Source organism: Balaenoptera ricei, chromosome 2 (assembly GCF_028023285.1).
Source record: "Balaenoptera ricei isolate mBalRic1 chromosome 2, mBalRic1.hap2, whole genome shotgun sequence".
NCBI classification, from domain to species: domain Eukaryota; kingdom Metazoa; phylum Chordata; class Mammalia; order Artiodactyla; family Balaenopteridae; genus Balaenoptera; species Balaenoptera ricei.
This window is the reverse complement of record NC_082640.1, coordinates 56,603,207-56,628,643: the sequence shown is the minus strand read 5'-3', so window position 1 is coordinate 56,628,643 and position 25,437 is coordinate 56,603,207. Positions and strand designations below refer to the sequence as shown.

At 55.1% G+C, this 25,437-nt stretch overlaps 9 non-coding genes across 9 annotated transcripts; all 9 read left to right on the top strand.

The window, feature by feature from the left end:
* Positions 1–1,094: 1,094 nt before the first annotated feature.
* On the top strand, positions 1,095–1,187 carry LOC132361828 (small nucleolar RNA SNORD116). Its single transcript, XR_009502095.1, has one exon. It is a non-coding gene; the product is annotated as a small nucleolar RNA SNORD116 (small nucleolar RNA).
* Positions 1,188–3,830: 2,643 nt separating this feature from the next.
* Positions 3,831–3,923, top strand: LOC132361000 (small nucleolar RNA SNORD116). The gene has a single exon (XR_009501317.1). It is a non-coding gene; the product is annotated as a small nucleolar RNA SNORD116 (small nucleolar RNA).
* Positions 3,924–6,613: 2,690 nt separating this feature from the next.
* On the top strand, positions 6,614–6,706 carry LOC132360953 (small nucleolar RNA SNORD116). The gene has a single exon (XR_009501270.1). It is a non-coding gene; the product is annotated as a small nucleolar RNA SNORD116 (small nucleolar RNA).
* Positions 6,707–9,394: 2,688 nt separating this feature from the next.
* On the top strand, positions 9,395–9,487 carry LOC132361146 (small nucleolar RNA SNORD116). Its single transcript, XR_009501457.1, has one exon. It is a non-coding gene; the product is annotated as a small nucleolar RNA SNORD116 (small nucleolar RNA).
* Positions 9,488–12,155: 2,668 nt separating this feature from the next.
* On the top strand, positions 12,156–12,248 carry LOC132361729 (small nucleolar RNA SNORD116). The gene has a single exon (XR_009501999.1). It is a non-coding gene; the product is annotated as a small nucleolar RNA SNORD116 (small nucleolar RNA).
* A 2,688-nt stretch (positions 12,249–14,936) lies between these two features.
* LOC132361144 (small nucleolar RNA SNORD116) lies at positions 14,937–15,029 on the top strand. The gene has a single exon (XR_009501455.1). It is a non-coding gene; the product is annotated as a small nucleolar RNA SNORD116 (small nucleolar RNA).
* Positions 15,030–17,697: 2,668 nt separating this feature from the next.
* Positions 17,698–17,790, top strand: LOC132361727 (small nucleolar RNA SNORD116). The gene has a single exon (XR_009501997.1). It is a non-coding gene; the product is annotated as a small nucleolar RNA SNORD116 (small nucleolar RNA).
* A 2,688-nt stretch (positions 17,791–20,478) lies between these two features.
* On the top strand, positions 20,479–20,571 carry LOC132361143 (small nucleolar RNA SNORD116). The gene has a single exon (XR_009501454.1). It is a non-coding gene; the product is annotated as a small nucleolar RNA SNORD116 (small nucleolar RNA).
* Positions 20,572–23,239: 2,668 nt separating this feature from the next.
* Positions 23,240–23,332, top strand: LOC132361726 (small nucleolar RNA SNORD116). Its single transcript, XR_009501996.1, has one exon. It is a non-coding gene; the product is annotated as a small nucleolar RNA SNORD116 (small nucleolar RNA).
* Positions 23,333–25,437: the final 2,105 nt, after the last annotated feature.

Here is a 25,437-nt window from a genome sequence, read left to right as displayed (position 1 = left end):
GGTCTAGTTGGCGAGAAGACACACTTGGTCCGCAGTTCCTTAGCCCCTTGAGAAGTGCCGTGCTGCATCTTTCCTGTAGGCAACTGCAGGTCGCTATCAGCCCGCCCCTGGGATGTTCCCTTGCTTCCGGGAGTGCTGGGAGTGACCCCAAGGGCACATCAGATGTGCTGGTAGGTGGCAGGGTCTCCAGGTCCACATAGATGTGACAGCCATGGCCGGGAGGCAGGTCTCGTCCAGTCTTTGTGCTTTGGTCAGAAGGCGTGGCTGTGAGAGAGCGGGAGTCTGTGCACTATTTCAACAGTCCCTAGGAGTCAAAGTTCGCATGTGGCCTCTTGAAGCTGACAGGGTTCTTTCTCCTTTCAGTTGGGGGTCCAACCAGGATGGTGTGTATAAACTATGGTGTTTACTGTTGGAGGCGTCTGCAGAGGGCCACAGGGACACCCAGAGACCAAGACGCGTATTCAGCGGCACACACCGGAACCCACGAGTGCATCTTCGTGCGCAGTCACAGTCACACACGCCCACACTCGTGAATACACACATACAGCGTCTCACACACCGGTCAACATACATGCCTAACTTCCTCCAGTCGTGCTGTGAGACACGCAGTCAGTTTTCGGTAAGGGGTAGTGGTACTTGGGAAGCAGGTTCCGGGCTGACACGCAGGTAAGTTTTCACAAGAATCATGTTCTCTGAGGACTCTGGTGCAATTCAGAAGCCTGCATGACTTCTGTCCACTTCTCAGGTGCAGTTGCAGGGTAAGTCTGGCCGTCGGCAAAGACAAGAATACCTTCGTGTTGCCTGATAACTGGATGTGCTAAGGGGAACTGGAAAAAGTGGAGCAGGCGCACGTTGCTGAGCGTGGCTGGGGATAACTCAGGACAGTAGCATTCACCCATACTAAGATGTGCCATTGGATATTAGGTTTTCCTCAGATGGGTCCAATGGCTGCAAGAGTGGATTGATTGTTGGTCTTGCTGAGAGGCCTGAGGACTGTGGATTCCCCAGGCTGTTGGAGTACTTCTGGGTCATGGCTCCTCTGCAGAGCCCCACGGCCTGCCCGTTTGTGTTCTGCAGCGTCCCAGCATGTGCTTGGATCGATGATGACACCCTTGTATGCATTCCTTGGAAAATCTGAACAAAATGAGTGAGAAAGCTCTACGGTCTCCTCATCGAAACTGAGGTCCAGCAGGTTTCCTCTCGGGGGTAGGGGACAGTTAGGAGTGAGGGCCAACATCCCCTGCTGACATGCATTCAAACACCACTAAGGGCTCTAGCATTGGAGGGGCTCCTGTCTGATGGTCGACCGTGTCTGCCCATAAGCTGGGTCATCTATGAATCCGTGGTCCCTGCTAAAAGGCCGTGAGGGAATGCAAGGGGGCAGGCTCTCCTGTTAGTCTTCAGAGTCAGAGTGTGTGCTGGTGTGGGCCCAGTGAGCTTTCAGCTTGGAGAAGTGTGTTTTGACCAGGATCATGCTTTGTGCATGCCGCTTCGGTGGTTGATTTTGGAAGCCAAAATGAGCAAGTTTCCCTGGTTGGAGCCTGCAGCCTCAGGCCAGGCCTGTGGCCCTCTCTGTTGTTGTGTTTGGTGCGGTGAGGTTCTTGAGTGCCCGGTGGGGCTGGAGCAGTGGGCGGGGGTTGGATGGAGTTTGGTGATGGTGGAAGGGGGCTGATGGATTAGGCCTCGGTGCTGCCCCTGAAGCTGCCAGCACACTGTTGGCGCTAAGTGGATCATCGTGGAGTGGGGTGACGATCGAGTGCTGCATTTAAGCCTGCGTAGTGGCTGCTGCCCTGGAGAGAAAGGTAAGGTATCATGAGGACAGGTCCTGTGTGATGGCGTGGGATGGGCTGTCATCATTGGGTTGCAGGCGCTGGCCTCGGCTTCCCAAGGATGTGTCTTGTTCGTGATGGCCTGGCATCAGCTGCCTATGGTGGGGATGGCTTTGGCAGTTCATGAGGATGCAGTGAGGTAGGTTACCTGTGAAGAGTTGCAAACCCGTTTCCAGAGGAGTGACTCCCCACGGGTGTCTTGTGGGACATAGAGAAGATGGACATGCTGAGGCATCTGTGCCGGCCTTCTCTGGGGGAGGTGAGTTATGCAAACAAGCCCTTTGGTCGCTCTTTTCCCTCTTTTGGGAATGTGCAAAGCGATAGTGTTTCTGCCGGAGGGCATGACGCGGCCGGCCCGTGTGGCATGCAGGCCTTTCGAATAGCCAGAGCTTTATCCAGAGCAGTCCGTTGGCGGGGCAGAGAAGGGGGCACTGTTGCCATCCCTGGTGCACTGCCAAGGCCAGCCACTGTTCCCTTTCAGGCTTCCAAGTCCCCTCACATGGCAGAGGTCTTCCGTTGCAAGTCTGTCTGTGGTCCTCGGGGACCATGCCTTTGATCACTGTGAGCTCCTCGGTGCTGCCACTGTGGCAGTGGAGAATTTCCAGGATGCCTCATGTGGGATCAGCATCTTCAAAGCAGACAGGCTTGCAGTCTGTCTTCCCTGGTGTTCAGTGTTCCTGTGTTCGGAAGATGTCTGTGGCTTCCAGTAGGGACGCGTCACCCTGCTGGCTGGAGTAGGGCACGGTGGATGAGGCTGTTGAGCGTTTGAGCAGTTCCTTAGGGGTCAGGGTCGCAAACCTTGCAGGATGGGTGCTGCCTGAGACATGGCCGGGAAGGTGGCCTAGTTTCCGCTGTGGGGTTCCAACATGGGTCATGGCTGCTGAAGCCCACTGCTTCCTGTGGTGGGCATTCCCACGGGTGCAAGGAAAGTGATTAGGCCTAGTTGGCGAGAAGTTGCACTTTGTTCGATGTTCTTTAGCCCCTTGAGTGGTTTCAGGCTGCATCTTGCCAGTAGAATGCTGTAGGTCGGTGTCGGCTCACCCATGGGAGTTCCCTTGCTTCCGAAAGTGCTGGGAGTGACCCCAAGTGCACATCAGATGTGCTGGTAGCTGGCAGGTTCTCGAGTTGCACGTAGATGTCACACCCACGGCCGGGAGGCAGGTCTCGTCCAGTCTTTGTGCTCTGGTCAGAAGGCGTGGCTGTGGGAGAGTGGGAGTCCGTGGAGTATTTCAACAGCCCCTGGGGGTTAAAGTTTGCATGCGGCCTCTGGAAGCGACAGGGGGCTTTCTCCTTTCAGTTGGGGGTCTAGCCAGGGTGTTCTGTATAAACTATGGCGTTTACCGTTGGACGCCTCTTCACAGGGCTACAGGGACACACAGAGACCAAGACGCATAGTCAGCGGCACACAGAGAAACCCACAAGAGCGTCTGCATGCGCAGTCACAGTCACACACGCCCACACGCGTGAACACACAAATACAGCCTCTCACACACCGGCCAATGTATGTGCCTAACTTCCTGCAGTCGTAGTATCAGACATGCAGTCAATTCTCGGTAAGGGATAGAGGTCCTTGGGAAGCAGTTTCAGAGCTCAAGCCCAGGTAAATGTTTGTATGGATCATGTCCTCTGAGGACACCAGTCCACTTCCCAGGTGCAGTTGCTGGGCAAGCCTTGCCGTCGGCAACAACAAGAAGATCTTCGTGTTCTCTGATGACTGGAGGTGCTAAGAAGAACTGGAAAAAGTGAGGCGGGGCCATGTTCCTGAGCATGGTCGCGGATAACTCAGGACGGTAGGTATTCAACCACCCCAAGATGTGCCATTAGATATTAGGTTTTCCTCAGATGGGCCCAATGGCTGCAAGTGTGGCTTGATTGTTCATCTTGTTGAGTGGCCTGAGGGCTATGGATTCTCCAGGCTTTTGGGGTACCCCAGGCTCATGGCTCCCCTGCAGAGCCCCACGCACTGCCCGGTTGTGTTCTGCAGCATCCCAGCATGTGCTTGGATCGATGATGACACTCTTGTATGCATTCCTTGGAAACTCTGAACAGAATGGGTGAGAACACTCTACCATCTCTTTATCGAAACTGAGGTTCAGCACGTTTCCTCTCTCGGGTGTAGGGGACTGTTAGGAGTGAGGGCCAGTGTCCCCTGCCGACATGCACGCAAACACCACCAAGGACTCCAGTATTGGAGGGGCTCCTGTCTGAGGGTCGACCGTGTCTGCACATAAGCTGGCTTATCTGTGTATCCCGGGTCCCTGCTGAAAGGCAGTTGAAGGAATGCGAGTGGGCAGGCTCTCTTGCTGGTCTTAAGAGTCGGGGTGTGTGCCGGTCTAGGCCCAGTGTGCTTGCTGTTGGATAGGTGTGTTTTGGCCAGGATCACGCTTCGTGCATGCTGTTTCGTGTGTTTATTTTGGAAGCCAAAATGAGCAAGCGTCCCTGGTTTGTGCCTGGAGCCTGAGGCCAGGCCTGTGGCCCTCCCTGTCCTAGTGTTTTGCACAGTGAGGTTTTTGAGTCCCTAGTGAGGCTGGAGAATTGGGCGGGGTTGGGCTCGGGTTGGGCGTCGGCGGAAAGGGGCTGATGGATTAGGCCACACTGCTGCCCTTGTCTTCTCCTCTACTTTAACACCCAGCACAGTGTTGGTGCCAAGTGGTGCATCGTGGAGAGGGGTGAGGATCGAGTGCTGCATTTAAAACTGCGTGGTCGCTGATGGCCTGGACAGGAAGGTAAGGGATGATGAGGACAGGTCCTTTGTGAGGTCGTGGAATAGGCTGTCATAAGTGGGTTGCAGGTGCTGGCCTCGGCTTCCCAAGAATGAGTCGTGTTCGTGATGGGCTGGCATCAGTTGCCTATGGAGGGGATGGCTTTGGCAGTTCAAGTGCATGAGGTGAGGTAGGTAACCTGTGTAGAGTTGTGATCCCATTGCCAGAGGAATGACACACAAAGGGTGTCTTGCGGGACGTAGAGAAGATCGACATTGTGAGGAGTCTGTGCCAGCCTCCTTGGAAGTAGGTGAGTTATGCAAACATCCCTATTGGCTGCTTTCTTCCCTTGTTTGGGAATGTGCAAAGCAAAAGTGTTTCTCCCGGGGGGGCATGACACCGCCAGCCAGTTTGGCATGCAGGCCGTTTGAACAGCCTGAGGTTTATCTGCAGCAGTCCATGGGCGGGGCAGAGATGGGGACACTGTTGCGATGCCAGGTGTGCTGTCGTGGACAGCCACTGTGCCCTTTCAAGCTTCCAGGTCCCCTCGTGTGGCAGAGGTCTTCCGTTGAAAGTCTGTCTGTGGTCCTCAGGAACAGTGCATTTGATCGCTGTGAGTTCCTTGGTAGTGTCGTTGTGGCAGTGGAGAATTGCCAGGATTCATGGGGTGGGGTGGGCATCATCAAAGCAGACAGGCTTGCGGTCTGTCTTCCCTGGTGTTCAGTGTCCCCATGTTCGCATGATGTCTGTGGCTTCCAATAGGGTCGAGTCGCCCTGCATGCAGGAGGAGGGCACTTAGGAAGAGGCTGTGTATCGTTTGAGCGTTTTCTCAGTGGTCAGGGCCACGAACCCTGCCAGTTGGAAACTTGCCGATACGTGGGCGAGGAGGTGGCCTAATTTCTGCTCTGGTGTTCCAACCTGTGTCATGGTTGCTGAAGCCCAACACTTCCCATTGTGGGCATTCCCATGGGGTCACGGAAAGTGATTTGGTCTAGTTGGTGAGAAGACGCACTTGGTCCGCCGTTCCTTAGCCCCTTGAGAAGTGCCGGGCTGCATCTTGCCTGTAGGCAACTGCAGTTCGCTGTCAGCCCGCCCATGGTAGGTTCCCTTGCTTCCGGGAGTGCTGGGAGTGACCCCAAGGGCACATCAGGTGTGCTGGTAGGTGGCAGGGTCTCCAGGTCCACATAGATGTGACAGCCACGGCTGGGAGGCAGGTCTCGTCCAGTCTTTGTGCTTTGGTCAGAAGGCGTGGCTGTGAGAGAGCGGGAGTCTTTGGACTATTTCAACAGTCCCTGGGGGTCAAAGTTCGCATGTGGCCTCTTGAAGCTGACAGGGGTCTTTCTCCTTTCAGTTGGGGATCCAACCAGGATGGTGTGTATAAACTATGGCATTTAGTTTTGGAGGCATCTGCAGAGGGTCGCAGGGACACGGAGAGACCAAGACGCGTATTCAGCGGCACACACCGGAATCCACGAGCGCATCTTCGTGCGCAGTCACAGTCACACACGACCACACGCGTGAATACACACATACAGCGTCTCACACACCGGGCAACATACATGCCTACCTTCCTCCAGTCGTGCTGTGAGACACGCAATTGGTTTTCGGTAAGGGATAGTGGTACTTGGGAAGCCGGTTCCGGGCTCACACGCAGGTAAGTTTTCACAAGAATCATGTTCTCTGAGGACTCTGGTGCAATTCAGAAGCTTGCCTGATTTCTGTCCACTTCTCAGGTTCAGTTGCAGGGTAAGTCTGGCCGTCGGCAAAGACAAGAGGACCTTCGTGTTGTCTGATGACTGGATGTGCTAAGGGGAACTGGAAAAAGTGGAGCAGGCGCACGTTGCTGAGCGTGGCTGGGGATAATTCAGGACAGTAGCATTCACCCATACTAAGATGTGCCATTGGCTATTAGGTTTTCCTCAGATGGGTCCAATGGCTGCAAGAGTGGATTGATTGTTGGTCTTGCTGAGAGGCCTGAGGACTGAGGATTCCCCAGGCTGTTGGAGTACTTCTGGGTCATGGCTCCTCTGCAGAGCCCCACGGCCTGCCCGTTTGTGTTCTGCAGCGTCCCAGCATGTGCTTGGATCGATGATGACACCCTTGTATGCATTCCTTGGAAAATCTGAAGAAAATGAGTGAGAACGCTCTACCGTCTCCTCATCGAAAGTAAGGTCCAGCACGTTTCCTCTCTCGGGAGTATGGGACAGTTAGGAGTGAGGGCCAACGTCCCCTGCTGACAGGCATGCAAACCCCACTAAGGGCTCCAGAATTGGAGGGGCTTCTGTCTGAGGGTCGACCATGTCTGCCCATAAGCTGGGTCATCTATGAATCCCCGGTCCCTGCTAAAAGGCCGTTGAGGGAATGCAAGAGGGCAGGCTTTCCTGCTAGTCTTCAGGGTCGGAATGTGCTCTGGTATACACCCAGTAAGCTTGCAGCTTGGAGAGGTGATTTTTGGACAGGATCACACTTTGTGCATGCCGCTTCCGAGGTTGATTATGGAAGCCAACATGAGCAAGCTTCCCTGGTTGGAGCCTGGAGCCTCAGGCCAGGCCTGTGGCCCTCTCTGTTGTGTTTCGTGCAGTGAGGTTCTTGACTGCCCCGTGTGGCTGGAGCAGTGGGCGGGCGTGGGCTGGAGTTGGGCAATGCCGGAAGGGGGCTGATGGTTTAGGCCTCAGTGCTGCCCCTGTCAGCTCCTCTGCTGAAGTTGCCGGCACACTGTTGGCGCTAAGTGGATCTTCGTGGAGTGGGGTGTGGATCGAGTGAAGCATTTCAGCCTGGGTGGTGGCTGCTGGCCTGGAGAGAAAGGTAAGGTATCATGAGGAAAGGTCCTGTGTGATGTCGTGGGATGGGTTGTCATCATTGGGTTGCAGGCGCTGGCCTCGGCTTCCCACGAATGTGTCTTGTTCGTGATGGGCTGGCATAAGCTGCCTATGGAGTGGATGGCTTTGTCAGTTCAAGTGGGTGAGTTGAGGTAGGTAAGCTGTGTAGAGTTGCGATCCCGTTGCCCGAGGAATGACACCCAAAGGGTGTCTTGCGGGAAGTAGAGAAGATCGACATGGTGAGGCGTCTGTGCCGGCCTCCTTGCAGGTAGTTGAGTTATGCGAACATCCCCTTTGGCCGCTTTGTTCCCTTGTTTGGCAATGTGTAAAGCGAAAGTGTTTCTCCCGTGGGGGAATGACGCGACCGGCCGGTGTAGCACGCAGGCCTTTCGAACAGCCAGAGGTTTATCTGGAGCCGTCCATTGGTGGGGCAGAAATGGGGGCCCCATTGCCATGCCTGCTGTGCCGCCGTGGCCAGCCACTGTTCCCTTTCAGGCTTCCAAGTTCCCTCACATGGCAGAGGTCTTCCATTGAAAGTCTGTCTGTGGTCCTCGGGGACCACGCCTTTGATCACTGTGAGTTACTCGGTAGTGTCACTGTGGCAGTGGAGAATTTCCAGGGTGCATGGTGTGGGATCAGCATTCAATGAAGGAGACAGGCTTGCGGTCTGTCTTCCCTGGTGTTCAGTGTTCCCGTGTTCTGAAGATGTTTGTGGTTTCCAGTAGGGTCGTGTGGCCCTGTGGGCTGGAGGAGGGCATGTAGGACGAGGCTTTCAAGGGTTTGAGCGTTTCCTTAGGGGTCAGGGCCGCGAACATTCAAGATGGGAGCTGCCTGAGACGTGGCTGCGAATGTGGACTAGTTTCCCCCGTGGGGATCCGACATGGGTCATGGTGGCTGAAGCCCACCACTTCCTGTGGTGGGCATTCCCACGGGTCAATGGAAAGTGATTAGGCCTAGTTGGCGAGAAGTGGCACGTGGGCCCACGTTCGTTAGCCCCTTGAGTGTTTTCAGACTGCATCTTGGCAGCAGACAGCTGCCGGTCGGTGTCGGCCCGACCATGGGAGTTCCCTTGCTTCCGGAAGTGCTGCGAGTGACCCCAAATGCCCATCAGATATACTGGTAGCTGACAGAGTCTCGAGGTGCATGTAGATGTTACAGCCAAGGCCCGGAGGCAGGTCTCGTCGACGCTTTGCGTTTTGGTCAGAAGGCGTGTCTGTAGGAGAGCGGGAGTCTGTGGACTATTTCAACAGCCCCTGGGGGTCAAAGTGTGCCTGCGTCCTCTTAAAGCTGACAGGGTTCTTTCTCCTTTCAGTTAGGGGTCTAACCAGGGTGCTGTGTATAAACTATTTCTTTTATTGTAGGACTCCTCTTCACAGGGCCATAGGGACACACAGATACCAAGACGCGTACGCAGCGGCACACGGAGAAACCCACAAGCACGTCCGCATGCGCAGTCACAGTCACACATGCCCACACGCGTGAACACACACATACAGCCTCTCAGACACCGGCCAACATATGTGCCTAACTTCCTGCAGTCGTACTATCAAAGATGCAGTCAATTCTCGGTAAGGGTTAGAGGTCCTTGGGAAGCAGTTTCAGAGCTCAAGGCCAGGTAACTGTTTTTATGGATCATGTCCTGTGAGGACACCGGTCCACTTATGAAGCCTCGGTGATTTCTGTCCACTTCTCAGGTGCAGTTGCTGGGAAAGGCTGGCCGTCGGCACAAACAAGAAGACCTTCGTGTGCTCTGATGACTGGAGGTGCTAAGAAGAACTGGAAAAAGTGAGGCGGGCCCATGTCCCCGAGCGTGGTCGTGGATAACTCAGGATGGTAGGTATTCAAGCACCCCAAGATGTGCCGTTAGATATTAGGTTTTCCTCAGATGGGCCCAATGGCTGCAAGAGTGGATTGATTGTTCCCCTTGCTGAGTGGCCTGAGGGCTGTGGATTCTCCAGGCTTTTGGGGTAGCCCAGGCTCATGGCTCCTGTACAGAGTCCCGCGCAGACTCCGGTTGTGTTCTGCAGCGTCCCAGCATGTGCTTGGATTGATGATGACACCCTTGCATGCATTCCTTGGAAAATCTGAGCCAAATGAGTGAGAACACTCTACCGTCTCGTCATCGAAACTGAGGTTCAGCACGTTTCCTCTCTCAGGGGGAGAGGACAGTTAGGAATGAGGGCCAGCGTCTTCCACTGACATGCATGCAAACACCACCAAGGACTCCAGTATTGGAGGGGCTCCTGTCTGAGGGTTGACCGTGTCTGCACATAAGCTGTGTTATCTGTGAATCCCGGGTCCCTGCTGAATGGCTGTTGAGGGAATGCGAGGGGGCAGGCTCTCCTGCTGGTCTTAAGAGTCAGAGTGTGTGCTGGTCTAGGCCCAGTTAGCTTGCAGTTGGGAGGTGAGTTTTGGCCAGGATCACGCTTCGTGCATGCCATTTTGGGGGTTGATTCTGGAAGCCAAAATGAGCAAGCGTCCCTGGTTGATGCCTGGAACCTCAGGCCAGGCCTGTGGCCCTCCCTGTTCTTGCGTTTTTCACGGTGAGCTTCTTGAGTGCCTAGTGAGGCTGGAGCAATGGGCGGGGGTGAGCTCGGATGGGCATCGGCGGAAAGGGGCTGATGGATTAGGCCTCGCTGCTGCCCTTGTTTGCTTCTCTACTTTAACTCCCGGCACAGTGTTGATGCCAAGTGGGTCATCGTGGAGTGGGGAGAGGAATGAGTGCTGAATTTAAACCTGCGTGGATCACTGATGGCCCGTACAGGAAGGGAAGGGAAGATGAGGACATGTCCTTTGTGATGTCGTGGAATAGGCTATCATAATTGGGTTGCAGGTGCTGGCCTCGGCTTCCCAAGGATGTGTCATGTTCGTGATGGGCTGGCATCAGCTGCCTATGGACGGGATGGCTTTGGCAGTTCAAGTGGATGAGGTGAGGTAGGTAACCTGTGTAGAGTTGGAATCCCATTGCCATGGGAAAGACACCCAAAGGGTGTCTTGCGAGACGTAAAGAAAATTAACATGGTGACGCGTCTCTGCTGGCCTCCTTGGAGGATGTTTAGTTATGCGAACATCCCCTTTGGCCTAATCGTCCCATTGTTTGGGAATGTGCAAAGCGAAAGTGCTTCTCCCGGGGGGGCATGACTCGGCTTGCGAACAGCCAGAGGTTTACCTGGAGCAGTCCGTTGGGGGGACAGAGGTGGGGGCACTGTTGCGACGCCAGGCGCACTGTCGTGGACAGCCACTGTGCCCTTTCAAGTTTCCAGGTCCCCTCGTGTGGCAAAGGTTTTCCGTTGAAAGTCTGTCTGTGGTCGTCGGGGACAGTGCCTTTGATCACTGTGAGTGCCTCGGTAGTGTCGCCGTGGCAGTGGAGGAATTGCCAGGATGCGTGGGGTGGGGTGGGCATCATCAAAGCAGACAGGCTTGTGGTGTGTCTTCCCTGCTGTTCAGTGTCTCCGTGTTCACATGATGTCTGTGGCTTCAAGTAGAGTCGAGTCGCCCTGCAGGCAGGAGGAGGGCACTTAGGACGAGGCTGTGTAGCGTTTGAGCGTTTCCTCAGTGGTCAGGGCCGCAAAGCCTACCAGTTGGAAGCTTGCCTATACGTGGCCAGGAAGGTGGCCTAATTTCCGCTGTGGGGTTCCAACCTGTGTCATGGTTGCTGAAGCCCAACACTTCCCATTGAGGGCATTCCCACGGGTTCATGGAAAGTGATTTGGTCTAGTTGGCGAGATGAGGCACTTGGGCCGAAGTCTGTTAACCCCTTGAGAAGTGCCAGGCTGCATCTTGCCTGTCGGCAACTGCAGGTCGGTGTCAGCCTGCCTATGGGAGGTTACCTTGCTTCCGGGAGCACTGGGAGTGACCCCAAGGGCACATCAGATGTGGTGGTAGGTGGCAGGATCTCCAGGTCCACATAGGTGTGACACCCACGGCCGGGAGGGAGGTCTCGTCCAGTCTTTGTGCTTTGGTCAGAAGGCGTGGCTGTGGGAGAGCGGGAGTCTGTGGCCTATTTTGACAGCCTGGGGTTCAAAGTTCGCATGCGGCCTCATGAAGCTGACAGGGGTCTTTCTCCTTTCAGTTGGGGGTCCAACCAGGGTGCTGTGTATAAACTATGACGTTTACTGTTAGAGGCGTCTGCAGAGGGCCACAGGGACACCCAGAGACCAAGACGCGTGTTTAGCGGCACACATAGGTATCCACAAACGCATCCTCGTGCACAGTCACAGTCACACTCGCCCACACGTGTGAATACACATATACAGCGTCTCACACACCGAGCAATGTACGTGCGTAACTTCCTTCAGTCGTGCTGTGAGACACACAGTCAGTTTTCGGTAAGGGATAGTGGTACTTGGGAAGCAGGTTCCAGGCTCACGCCCAGGTTAAGTGTTCCCAAAAATCATGTTCTCTGAGGACCCTTGTGCAATTCAGAAACCTGCCTGACTTCTGTCCACTTCTCAGGTGCAGTTGCAGAGTAAGGCTGGCTGTCGGCAAAGAGAAGAAGACCTTCGCGTTGTCTGATGACTGGATGTGCTAAGGAGAACTGGACAAAGTGGGGCGGGTGCACGTTGCCGAGCAAGCCTGTGGATATCTCAGGATGGTAGGCATTCACCCATACTAAGATGTGCCATTGGATATTAGGATTTCCACAGATGGGCCCAATGGTTGCAAGAGTGGATTGATTGTTGGTCTTGCTGAGTGGCGTGAGGACTGTGGATTCCCCAGGCAGTTGGAGTACTTCCAGGTCATGGCTCCTCTGCAGAGACCCACGGCCTTCCCTTTTGTGTTCTGCAGCCTCCCAGCATGTGCTTGGATCGATGATGACACCCTTGTATGCATTCCTTGGAAAATCTGAACAAAATGAGTGAGAACGCTCTACCGTCTCCTCATCGAAACTGAGGTCCAGCACGTTTCCTGTCTCGGGAGTATGGGACAGTTAGGAGTGAGGGCCAACGTCCCCTGCTGACAGGCATGCAAACCCCACTAAGGGCTCCAGCATTGGAGGGGCTCCTGTCTGAGGGTCGACCATGTCTGCCCATAAGCTGGGTCATCTATGAATCCCCGGTCCCTGCTAAAAGGCCGTTGAGGGAATGCAAGAGGGCAGGCTTTCCTGCTAGTCTTCAGGGTCGGAATGTGCTCTGGTATACACCCAGTAAGCTTGCAGCTTGGAGAGGTGATTTTTGGACAGGATCACACTTTGTGCATGCCGCTTCCGAGGTCGATTATGGAAGCCAACATGAGCAAGCTTCCCTGGTTGGAGCCTGGAGCCTCAGGCCAGGCCTGTGGCCCTCTCTGCTGTGTTTCGTGCAGTGAGGTTCTTGACTGCCCCGTGTGGCTGGAGCAGTGGGCGGGCGTGGGCTGGAGTTGGGCGATGGCGGAAGGGGGCTGATGGTTTAGGCCTCAGTGCTGCCCCTGTCAGCTCCTCTGCTGAAGTTGCCGGCACACTGTTGGCGCTAAGTGGATCTTCGTGGAGTGGGGTGTGGATCGAGTGAAGCATTTCAGCCTGGGTGGTGGCTGCTGGCCTGGAGAGAAAGGTAAGGTATCATGAGGAAAGGTCCTGTGTGACGTCGTGGGATGGGTTGTCATCATTGGGTTGCAGGCGCTGGCCTCGGCTTCCCACGAATGTGTCTTGTTCGTGATGGGCTGGCATAAGCTGCCTATGGAGTGGATGGCTTTGTCAGTTCAAGTGGGTGAGTTGAGGTAGGTAAGCTGTGTAGAGTTGCGATCCCGTTGCCCGAGGAATGACACCCAAAGGGTGTCTTGCGGGAAGTAGACAAGATCGACATGGTGAGGCGTCTGTGCCGGCCTCCTTGCAGGTAGTTGAGTTATGCGAACATCCCCTTTGGCCGCTTTGTTCCCTTGTTTGGCAATGTGTAAAGCGAAAGTGTTTCTCCCGTGGGGGAATGACGCGACCGGCCGGTGTAGCACGCAGGCCTTTCGAACAGCCAGAGGTTTATCTGGAGCCGTCCATTGGTGGGGCAGAAATGGGGGCCCCATTGCCATGCCTGCTGTGCCGCCGTGGCCAGCCACTGTTCCCTTTCAGGCTTCCAAGTTCCCTCACATGGCAGAGGTCTTCCATTGAAAGTCTGTCTGTGGTCCTCGGGGACCACGCCTTTGATCACTGTGAGTTACTCGGTAGTGTCACTGTGGCAGTGGAGAATTTCCAGGGTGCATGGTGTGGGATCAGCATTCAATGAAGGAGACAGGCTTGCGGTCTGTCTTCCCTGGTGTTCAGTGTTCCCGTGTTCTGAAGATGTTTGTGGTTTCCAGTAGGGTCGTGTGGCCCTGTGGGCTGGAGGAGGGCATGTAGGACGAGGCTTTCAAGGGTTTGAGCGTTTCCTTAGGGGTCAGGGCCGCGAACATTCAAGATGGGAGCTGCCTGAGACGTGGCTGCGAATGTGGACTAGTTTCCGCCGTGGGCATCCGACATGGGTCATGGTGGCTGAAGCCCACCACTTCCTGTGGTGGGCATTCCCACGGGTCAATGGAAAGTGATTAGGCCTAGTTGGCGAGAAGTGGCACGTGGGCCCACGTTCGTTAGCCCCTTGAGTGTTTTCAGACTGCATCTTGGCAGCAGACAGCTGCCGGTCGGTGTCGGCCCGACCATGGGAGTTCCCTTGCTTCCGGAAGTGCTGCGAGTGACCCCAAATGCCCATCAGATATACTGGTAGCTGACAGAGTCTCGAGGTGCATGTCGATGTCACAGCCAAGGCCCGGAGGCAGGTCTCGTCGACGCTTTGCGTTTTGGTCAGAAGGCGTGTCTGTAGGAGAGCGGGAGTCCGTGGACTATTTCAACAGCCCCTGGGGGTCAAAGTGTGCCTGCGTCCTCTTAAAGCTGACAGGGTTCTTTCTCCTTTCAGTTAGGGGTCTAACCAGGGTGCTGTGTATAAACTATTTCTTTTATTGTAGGACTCCTCTTCACAGGGCCATAGGGACACACAGAGACCAAGACGCGTACGCAGCGGCACACGGAGAAACCCACAAGCACGTCCGCATGCGCAGTCACAGTCACACATGCCCACACGCGTGAACACACACATACAGCCTCTCAGACACCGGCCAACATATGTGCCTAACTTCCTGCAGTCGTACTATCAAAGATGCAGTCAATTCTCGGTAAGGGTTAGAGGTCCTTGGGAAGCAGTTTCAGAGCTCAAGGCCAGGTAACTGTTTTTATGGATCATGTCCTGTGAGGACACCGGTCCACTTATGAAGCCTCGGTGATTTCTGTCCACTTCTCAGGTGCAGTTGCTGGGAAAGGCTGGCCGTCGGCACAAACAAGAAGACCTTCGTGTGCTCTGATGACTGGAGGTGCTAAGAAGAACTGGAAAAAGTGAGGCGGGCCCATGTCCCCGAGCGTGGTCGTGGATAACTCAGGATGGTAGGTATTCAAGCACCCCAAGATGTGCCGTTAGATATTAGGTTTTCCTCAGATGGGCCCAATGGCTGCAAGAGTGGATTGATTGTTCCCCTTGCTGAGTGGCCTGAGGGCTGTGGATTCTCCAGGCTTTTGGGGTAGCCCAGGCTCATGGCTCCTGTACAGAGTCCCGCGCAGACTCCGGTTGTGTTCTGCAGCGTCCCAGCATGTGCTTGGATTGATGATGACACCCTTGCATGCATTCCTTGGAAAATCTGAGCCAAATGAGTGAGAACACTCTACCGTCTCGTCATCGAAACTGAGGTTCAGCACGTTTCCTCTCTCAGGGGGAGAGGACAGTTAGGAATGAGGGCCAGCGTCTTCCACTGACATGCATGCAAACACCACCAAGGACTCCAGTATTGGAGGGGCTCCTGTCTGAGGGTTGACCGTGTCTGCACATAAGCTGTGTTATCTGTGAATCCCGGGTCCCTGCTGAATGGCTGTTGAGGGAATGCGAGGGGGCAGGCTCTCCTGCTGGTCTTAAGAGTCAGAGTGTGTGCTGGTCTAGGCCCAGTTAGCTTGCAGTTGGGAGGTGAGTTTTGGCCAGGATCACGCTTCGTGCATGCCATTTTGGGGGTTGATTCTGGAAGCCAAAATGAGCAAGCGTCCCTGGTTGATGCCTGGAACCTCAGGCCAGGCCTGTGGCCCTCCCTGTTCTTGCGTTTTTCACGGTGAGCTTCTTGAGTGCCTAGTGAGGCTGGAGCAATGGGCGGGGGTGAGCTCGGTTGGGCATCGGCGGAAAGGGGCTGATGGATTAGGCCTCGCTGCTGCCCTTGTTTGCTTCTCTACTTTAACTCCCGGCACAGTGTTGATGCCAAGTGGGTCATCGTGGAGTGGGGAGAGGAATGAGTGCTGAATTTAAACCTGCGTGGATCACTGATGGCCCGTACAGGAAGGGAAGGGAAGATGAGGACATGTCCTTTGTGATGTCGTGGAATAGGCTATCATAATTGGGTTGCAGGTGCTGGCCTCGGCTTCCCAAGGATGTGTCATGTTCGTGATGGGCTGGCATCAGCTGCCTATGGACGGGATGGCTTTGGCAGTTCAAGTGGATGAGGTGAGGTAGGTAACCTGTGTAGAGTTGGAATCCCATTGCCATGGGAAAGACACCCAAAGGGTGTCTTGCGAGACGTAAAGAAAATTAACATGGTGACGCGTCTCTGCTGGCCTCCTTGGAGGATGTTTAGTTATGCGAACATCCCCTTTGGCCTAATCGTCCCATTGTTTGGGAATGTGCAAAGCGAAAGTGCTTCTCCCGGGGGGGCATGACTCGGCTTGCGAACAGCCAGAGGTTTACCTGGAGCAGTCCGTTGGGGGGACAGAGGTGGGGGCACTGTTGCGACGCCAGGCGCACTGTCGTGGACAGCCACTGTGCCCTTTCAAGTTTCCAGGTCCCCTCGTGTGGCAAAGGTTTTCCGTTGAAAGTCTGTCTGTGGTCGTCGGGGACAGTGCCTTTGATCACTGTGAGTGCCTCGGTAGTGTCGCCGTGGCAGTGGAGGAATTGCCAGGATGCGTGGGGTGGGGTGGGCATCATCAAAGCAGACAGGCTTGTGGTGTGTCTTCCCTGCTGTTCAGTGTCTCCGTGTTCACATGATGTCTGTGGCTTCAAGTAGAGTCGAGTCGCCCTGCAGGCAGGAGGAGGGCACTTAGGACGAGGCTGTGTAGCGTTTGAGCGTTTCCTCAGTGGTCAGGGCCGCAAAGCCTACCAGTTGGAAGCTTGCCTATACGTGGCCAGGAAGGTGGCCTAATTTCCGCTGTGGGGTTCCAACCTGTGTCATGGTTGCTGAAGCCCAACACTTCCCATTGAGGGCATTCCCACGGGTTCATGGAAAGTGATTTGGTCTAGTTGGCGAGATGAGGCACTTGGGCCGAAGTCTGTTAACCCCTTGAGAAGTGCCAGGCTGCATCTTGCCTGTCGGCAACTGCAGGTCGGTGTCAGCCTGCCTATGGGAGGTTACCTTGCTTCCGGGAGCACTGGGAGTGACCCCAAGGGCACATCAGATGTGGTGGTAGGTGGCAGGATCTCCAGGTCCACATAGGTGTGACACCCACGGCCGGGAGGGAGGTCTCGTCCAGTCTTTGTGCTTTGGTCAGAAGGCGTGGCTGTGGGAGAGCGGGAGTCTGTGGCCTATTTTGACAGCCTGGGGTTCAAAGTTCGCATGCGGCCTCATGAAGCTGACAGGGGTCTTTCTCCTTTCAGTTGGGGGTCCAACCAGGGTGCTGTGTATAAACTATGACGTTTACTGTTAGAGGCGTCTGCAGAGGGCCACAGGGACACCCAGAGACCAAGACGCGTGTTTAGCGGCACACATAGGTATCCACAAACGCATCCTCGTGCACAGTCACAGTCACACTCGCCCACACGTGTGAATACACATATACAGCGTCTCACACACCGAGCAATGTACGTGCGTAACTTCCTTCAGTCGTGCTGTGAGACACACAGTCAGTTTTCGGTAAGGGATAGTGGTACTTGGGAAGCAGGTTCCAGGCTCACGCCCAGGTTAAGTGTTCCCAAAAATCATGTTCTCTGAGGACCCTTGTGCAATTCAGAAACCTGCCTGACTTCTGTCCACTTCTCAGGTGCAGTTGCAGAGTAAGGCTGGCTGTCGGCAAAGAGAAGAAGACCTTCGCGTTGTCTGATGACTGGATGTGCTAAGGAGAACTGGACAAAGTGGGGCGGGTGCACGTTGCCGAGCAAGCCTGTGGATATCTCAGGATGGTAGGCATTCACCCATACTAAGATGTGCCATTGGATATTAGGATTTCCACAGATGGGCCCAATGGTTGCAAGAGTGGATTGATTGTTGGTCTTGCTGAGTGGCGTGAGGACTGTGGATTCCCCAGGCAGTTGGAGTACTTCCAGGTCATGGCTCCTCTGCAGAGACCCACGGCCTTCCCTTTTGTGTTCTGCAGCCTCCCAGCATGTGCTTGGATCGATGATGACACCCTTGTATGCATTCCTTGGAAAATCTGAACAAAATGAGTGAGAACGCTCTACCGTCTCCTCATCGAAACTGAGGTCCAGCACGTTTCCTGTCTCGGGAGTATGGGACAGTTAGGAGTGAGGGCCAACGTCCCCTGCTGACAGGCATGCAAACCCCACTAAGGGCTCCAGCATTGGAGGGGCTCCTGTCTGAGGGTCGACCATGTCTGCCCATAAGCTGGGTCATCTATGAATCCCCGGTCCCTGCTAAAAGGCCGTTGAGGGAATGCAAGAGGGCAGGCTTTCCTGCTAGTCTTCAGGGTCGGAATGTGCTCTGGTATACACCCAGTAAGCTTGCAGGTTGGAGAGGTGATTTTTGGACAGGATCACACTTTGTGCATGCCGCTTCCGAGGTCGATTATGGAAGCCAACATGAGCAAGCTTCCCTGGTTGGAGCCTGGAGCCTCAGGCCAGGCCTGTGGCCCTCTCTGCTGTGTTTCGTGCAGTGAGGTTCTTGACTGCCCCGTGTGGCTGGAGCAGTGGGCGGGCGTGGGCTGGAGTTGGGCGATGGCGGAAGGGGGCTGATGGTTTAGGCCTCAGTGCTGCCCCTGTCAGCTCCTCTGCTGAAGTTGCCGGCACACTGTTGGCGCTAAGTGGATCTTCGTGGAGTGGGGTGTGGATCGAGTGAAGCATTTCAGCCTGGGTGGTGGCTGCTGGCCTGGAGAGAAAGGTAAGGTATCATGAGGAAAGGTCCTGTGTGACGTCGTGGGATGGGTTGTCATCATTGGGTTGCAGGCGCTGGCCTCGGCTTCCCACGAATGTGTCTTGTTCGTGATGGGCTGGCATAAGCTGCCTATGGAGTGGATGGCTTTGTCAGTTCAAGTGGGTGAGTTGAGGTAGGTAAGCTGTGTAGAGTTGCGATCCCGTTGCCCGAGGAATGACACCCAAAGGGTGTCTTGCGGGAAGTAGACAAGATCGACATGGTGAGGCGTCTGTGCCGGCCTCCTTGCAGGTAGTTGAGTTATGCGAACATCCCCTTTGGCCGCTTTGTTCCCTTGTTTGGCAATGTGTAAAGCGAAAGTGTTTCTCCCGTGGGGGAATGACGCGACCGGCCGGTGTAGCACGCAGGCCTTTCGAACAGCCAGAGGTTTATCTGGAGCCGTCCATTGGTGGGGCAGAAATGGGGGCCCCATTGCCATGCCTGCTGTGCCGCCGTTGCCAGCCACTGTTCCCTTTCAGGCTTCCAAGTTCCCTCACATGGCAGAGGTCTTCCATTGAAAGTCTGTCTGTGGTCCTCGGGGACCACGCCTTTGATCACTGTGAGTTACTCGGTAGTGTCACTGTGGCAGTGGAGAATTTCCAGGGTGCATGGTGTGGGATCAGCATTCAATGAAGGAGACAGGCTTGCGGTCTGTCTTCCCTGGTGTTCAGTGTTCCCGTGTTCTGAAGATGTTTGTGGTTTCCAGTAGGGTCGTGTCGCCCTGTGGGCTGGAGGAGGGCATGTAGGACGAGGCTTTCAAGGGTTTGAGCGTTTCCTTAGGGGTCAGGGCCGCGAACATTCAAGATGGGAGCTGCCTGAGACGTGGCTGCGAATGTGGACTAGTTTCCGCCGTGGGCATCCGACATGGGTCATGGTGGCTGAAGCCCACCACTTCCTGTGGTGGGCATTCCCACGGGTCAATGGAAAGTGATTAGGCCTAGTTGGCGAGAAGTGGCACGTGGGCCCACGTTCGTTAGCCCCTTGAGTGTTTTCAGACTGCATCTTGGCAGCAGACAGCTGCCGGTCGGTGTCGGCCCGACCATGGGAGTTCCCTTGCTTCCGGAAGTGCTGGGAGTGACCCCAAATGCCCATCAGATATACTGGTAGCTGACAGAGTCTCGAGGTGCATGTAGATGTTACAGCCAAGGCCCGGAGGCAGGTCTCGTCGACGCTTTGCGTTTTGGTCAGAAGGCGTGTCTGTAGGAGAGCGGGAGTCCGTGGACTATTTCAACAGCCCCTGGGGGTCAAAGTGTGCCTGCGTCCTCTTAAAGCTGACAGGGTTCTTTCTCCTTTCAGTTAGGGGTCTAACCAGGGTGCTGTGTATAAACTATTTCTTTTATTGTAGGACTCCTCTTCACAGGGCCATAGGGACACACAGATACCAAGACGCGTACGCAGCGGCACACGGAGAAACCCACAAGCACGTCCGCATGCGCAGTCACAGTCACACATGCCCACACGCGTGAACACACACATACAGCCTCTCAGACACCGGCCAACATATGTGCCTAACTTCCTGCAGTCGTACTATCAAAGATGCAGTCAATTCTCGGTAAGGGTTAGAGGTCCTTGGGAAGCAGTTTCAGAGCTCAAGGCCAGGTAACTGTTTTTATGGATCATGTCCTGTGAGGACACCGGTCCACTTATGAAGCCTCGGTGATTTCTGTCCACTTCTCAGGTGCAGTTGCTGGGAAAGGCTGGCCGTCGGCACAAACAAGAAGACCTTCGTGTGCTCTGATGACTGGAGGTGCTAAGAAGAACTGGAAAAAGTGAGGCGGGCCCATGTCCCCGAGCGTGGTCGTGGATAACTCAGGATGGTAGGTATTCAAGCACCCCAAGATGTCCCGTTAGATATTAGGTTTTCCTCAGACGGGCCCAATGGCTGCAAGAGTGGATTGATTGTTCCCCTTGCTGAGTGGCCTGAGGGCTGTGGATTCTCCAGGCTTTTGGGGTAGCCCAGGCTCATGGCTCCTGTACAGTGTCCCGCGCAGACCCCGGTTGTGTTCTGCAGCGTCCCAGCATGTGCTTGGATTGATGATGACACCCTTGCATGCATTCCTTGGAAAATCTGAGCCAAATGAGTGAGAACACTCTACCGTCTCGTCATCGAAACTGAGGTTCAGCACGTTTCCTCTCTCAGGGGGAGAGGACAGTTAGGAATGAGGGCCAGCGTCTTCCGCTGACATGCATGCAAACACCACCAAGGACTCCAGTATTGGAGGGGCTCCTGTCTGAGGGTTGACCGTGTCTGCACATAAGCTGTGTTATCTGTGAATCCCGGGTCCCTGCTGAATGGCTGTTGAGGGAATGCGAGGGGGCAGGCTCTCCTGCTGGTCTTAAGAGTCAGAGTGTGTGCTGGTCTAGGCCCAGTTAGCTTGCAGTTGGGAGGTGAGTTTTGGCCAGGATCATGCTTCGTGCATGCCATTTTGGGGGTTGATTCTGGAAGCCAAAATGAGCAAGCGTCCCTGGTTGGTGCCTGGAACCTCAGGCCAGGCCTGTGGCCCTCCCTGTTCTTGCGTTTTTCACGGTGAGCTTCTTGAGTGCCTAGTGAGGCTGGAGCAATGGGCGGGGGTGAGCTCGGTTGGCCATCGGCGGAAAGGGGCTGATGGATTAGGCCTCGCTGCTGCCCTTGTTTGCTTCTCTACTTTAACTCCCGGCACAGTGTTGATGCCAAGTGGGTCATCGTGGAGTGGGGAGAGGAATGAGTGCTGAATTTAAACCTGCGTGGATCACTGATGGCCCGTACAGGAAGGGAAGGGAAGATGAGGACATGTCCTTTGTGATGTCGTGGAATAGGCTATCATAATTGGGTTGCAGGTGCTGGCCTCGGCTTCCCAAGGATGTGTCATGTTCGTGATGGGCTGGCATCAGCTGCCTATGGACGGGATGGCCTTGGCAGTTCAAGTGGATGAGGTGAGGTAGGTAACCTGTGTAGAGTTGGAATCCCATTGCCAGAGGAAAGACACCCAAAGGGTGTCTTGCGAGACGTAAAGAAGATTGGCATGGTGACGCGTCTCTGCTGGCCTCCTTGGAGGATGTTTAGTTATGCGAACATCCCCTTTGGCCTAATCGTCCCATTGTTTGGGAATGTGCAAAGCGAAAGTGCTTCTCCCGGGGGGGCATGACTCGGCTTGCGAACAGCCAGAGGTTTACCTGGAGCAGTCCGTTGGGGGGACAGAGGTGGGGGCACTGTTGCGACGCCAGGCGCACTGTCGTGGACAGCCACTGTGCCCTTTCAAGTTTCCAGGTCCCCTCGTGTGGCAAAGGTTTTCCGTTGAAAGTCTGTCTGTGGTCGTCGGGGACAGTGCCTTTGATCACTGTGAGTGCCTCGGTAGTGTCGCCGTGGCAGTGGAGGAATTGCCAGGATGCGTGGGGTGGGGTGGGCATCATCAAAGCAGACAGGCTTGCGGTGTGTCTTCCCTGCTGTTCAGTGTCTCCGTGTTCACATGATGTCTGTGGCTTCAAGTAGAGTCGAGTCGCCCTGCAGGCAGGAGGAGGGCACTTAGGACGAGGCTGTGTAGCGTTTGAGCGTTTCCTCAGTGGTCAGGGCCGCAAAGCCTACCAGTTGGAAGCTTGCCTATACGTGGCCAGGAAGGTGGCCTAATTTCCGCTGTGGGGTTCCAACCTGTGTCATGGTTGCTGAAGCCCAACACTTCCCATTGAGGGCATTCCCACGGGGTCATGGAAAGTGATTTGGTCTAGTTGGCGAGATGAGGCACTTGGGCCGAAGTCTGTTAACCCCTTGAGAAGTGCCAGGCTGCATCTTGCCTGTCGGCAACTGCAGGTCGGTGTCAGCCTGCCTATGGGAGGTTACCTTGCTTCCGGGAGCACTGGGAGTGACCCCAAGGGCACATCAGATGTGGTGGTAGGTGGCAGGATCTCCAGGTCCACATAGGTGTGACACCCACGGCCGGGAGGGAGGTCTCGTCCAGTCTTTGTGCTTTGGTCAGAAGGCGTGGCTGTGGGAGAGCGGGAGTCTGTGGCCTATTTTGACAGCCTGGGGTTCAAAGTTCGCATGCGGCCTCATGAAGCTGACAGGGGTCTTTCTCCTTTCAGTTGGGGGTCCAACCAGGGTGCTGTGTATAAACTATGACGTTTACTGTTAGAGGCGTCTGCAGAGGGCCACAGGGACACCCAGAGACCAAGACGCGTGTTTAGCGGCACACATAGGTATCCACAAACGCATCCTCGTGCACAGTCACAGTCACACTCGCCCACACGTGTGAATACACATATACAGCGTCTCACACACCGAGCAATGTACGTGCGTAACTTCCTTCAGTCGTGCTGTGAGACACACAGTCAGTTTTCGGTAAGGGATAGTGGTACTTGGGAAGCAGGTTCCAGGCTCACGCCCAGGTTAAGTGTTCCCAAAAATCATGTTCTCTGAGGACCCTTGTGCAATTCAGAAACCTGCCTGACTTCTGTCCACTTCTCAGGTGCAGTTGCAGAGTAAGGCTGGCTGTCGGCAAAGAGAAGAAGACCTTCGCGTTGTCTGATGACTGGATGTGCTAAGGAGAACTGGACAAAGTGGGGCGGGTGCACGTTGCCGAGCAAGGCTGTGGATATCTCAGGATGGTAGGCATTCACCCATACTAAGATGTGCCATTGGATATTAGGATTTCCACAGATGGGCCCAATGGTTGCAAGAGTGGATTGATTGTTGGTCTTGCTGAGTGGCGTGAGGACTGTGGATTCCCCAGGCAGTTGGAGTACTTCCAGGTCATGGCTCCTCTGCAGAGACCCACGGCCTTCCCTTTTGTGTTCTGCAGCGTCCCAGCATGTGCTTGGATCGATGATGACACCCTTGTATGCATTCCTTGGAAAATCTGAACAAAATGAGTGAGAACGCTCTACCGTCTCCTCATCGAAACTGAGGTCCAGCACGTTTCCTGTCTCGGGAGTATGGGACAGTTAGGAGTGAGGGCCAACGTCCCCTGCTGACAGGCATGCAAACCCCACTAAGGGCTCCAGCATTGGAGGGGCTCCTGTCTGAGGGTCGACCATGTCTGCCCATAAGCTGGGTCATCTATGAATCCCCGGTCCCTGCTAAAAGGCCGTTGAGGGAATGCAAGAGGGCAGGCTTTCCTGCTAGTCTTCAGGGTCGGAGTGTGTTCTGGTATAGACCCAGTAAGCTTGCAGCTTGGAGAGGTGATTTTTGGACAGGATCACACTTTGTGCATGCCGCTTCCGAGGTTGATTATGGAAGCCAACATGAGCAAGCTTCCCTGGTTGGAGCCTGGAGCCTCAGGCCAGGCCTGTGGCCCTCTCTGTTGTTGTGTTTCGTGCAGTGAGGTTCTTGACTGCCCCGCGTGGCTGGAGCCGTGGGCGGGCATGGGCTGGAGTTGGGCGATGGCGGAAGGGGGCTGATGGTTTAGGCCTCAGTGCTGCCCCTGTCAGCTCCTCTGCTGAAGTTGCCGGCACACTGTTGGCGCTAAGTGGATCTTCGTGGAGTGGGGTGTGGATCGAGTGAAGCATTTCAGCCTGGGTGGTGGCTGCTGGCCTGGAGAGAAAGGTAAGGTATCATGAGGAAAGGTCCTGTGTGATGTCGTGGGATGGGTTGTCATCATTGGGTTGCAGGCGCTGGCCTCGGCTTCCCAAGAATGTGTCTTGTTCGTGATGGGCTGGCCTAAGCTGCCTATGGAGCGGATGGCTTTGGCAGTTCAAGTGGGTGAGTTGAGGTAGGTAAGCTGTGTAGAGCTGCGATCCCATTGCCCGAGGAATGACACCCAAAGGGTGTCTTGCGGGAAGTAGAGAAGATCGACATGGTGAGGCGTCTGTGCCGGCCTCCTTGCAGGTAGTTGAGTTATGCGAACATCCCCTTTGGCCGCTTTGTTCCCTTGTTTGGCAATGTGTAAAGCGAAAGTGTTTCTCCCGTGGGGGAATGACGTGACCGGCCGGTGTAGCACGCAGGCCTTTCGAACAGCCAGAGGTTTATCTGGAGCAGTCCATTGGTGGGGCAGAGATGGGGGCCCCATTGCCATGCCTGCTGTGCTGCCGTGGCCAGCCACTGTTCCCTTTCAGGCTTCCAAGTTCCCTCGCATGGCAGAGGTCTTCCATTGAAAGTTTGTCTGTGGTCCTCGGGGACCATGCCTTTGATCACTGTGAGTTACTCGGTAGTGTCACTGTGGCAGTGGAGAATTTCCAGGATGCATGGTGTGGGATCAGCATCAACGAAGGAGACAGGCTTGCGGTCTGTATTCCCTGGTGTTCAGTGTTCCCGTGTTCTGAAGATGTTTGTGGTTTCCAGTAGGGTCGTGTCGCCCTGTGGGCTGGAGGAGGGCATGTAGGACGAGGCTTTCAAGGGTTTGAGCGTTTCCTTAGGGGTCAGGGCCGCGAACATTCAAGATGGGAGCTGCCTGAGACGTGGCTGGGAATGTGGACTAGTTTCCGCCGTGGGGATCTGACATGGGTCATGGTGGCTGAAGCCCACCACTTCCTGTGGTGGGCATTCCCACGGGTCAATGGAAAGTGATTAGGCCTAGTTGGCGAGAAGTGGCACGTGGGCCCACGTTCGTTAGCCCCTTGAGTGTTTTCAGACTGCATCTTGGCAGCAGACAGCTGCCGGTCGGTGTCGGCCCGACCATGGGAGTTCCCTTGCTTCCGGAAGTGCTGCGAGTGACCCCAAATGCCCATCAGATATACTGGTAGCTGACAGAGTCTCGAGGTGCATGTCGATGTCACAGCCAAGGCCCGGAGGCAGGTCTCGTCGAGGCTTTGTGTTTTGGTCAGAAGGCGTGGCTTTAGGAGAGCGGGAGTCCGTGGACTATTTCAACAGCCCCTGGGGGTCAAAGTGTGCCTGCGGCCTCTTAAAGCTGACAGGGTTTTTTCTCCTTTTAGTTAGGGGTCTAACCACGGTGCTGTGTATAAACTGTTTCTTTTATTGTTGGACTCCTCTTCACAGGGCCATAGGGACACACAGAGACCAAGACGCGTATGCAGCGGCACACAGAGAAACCCACAAGCACGTCCGCATGCGTAGTCACA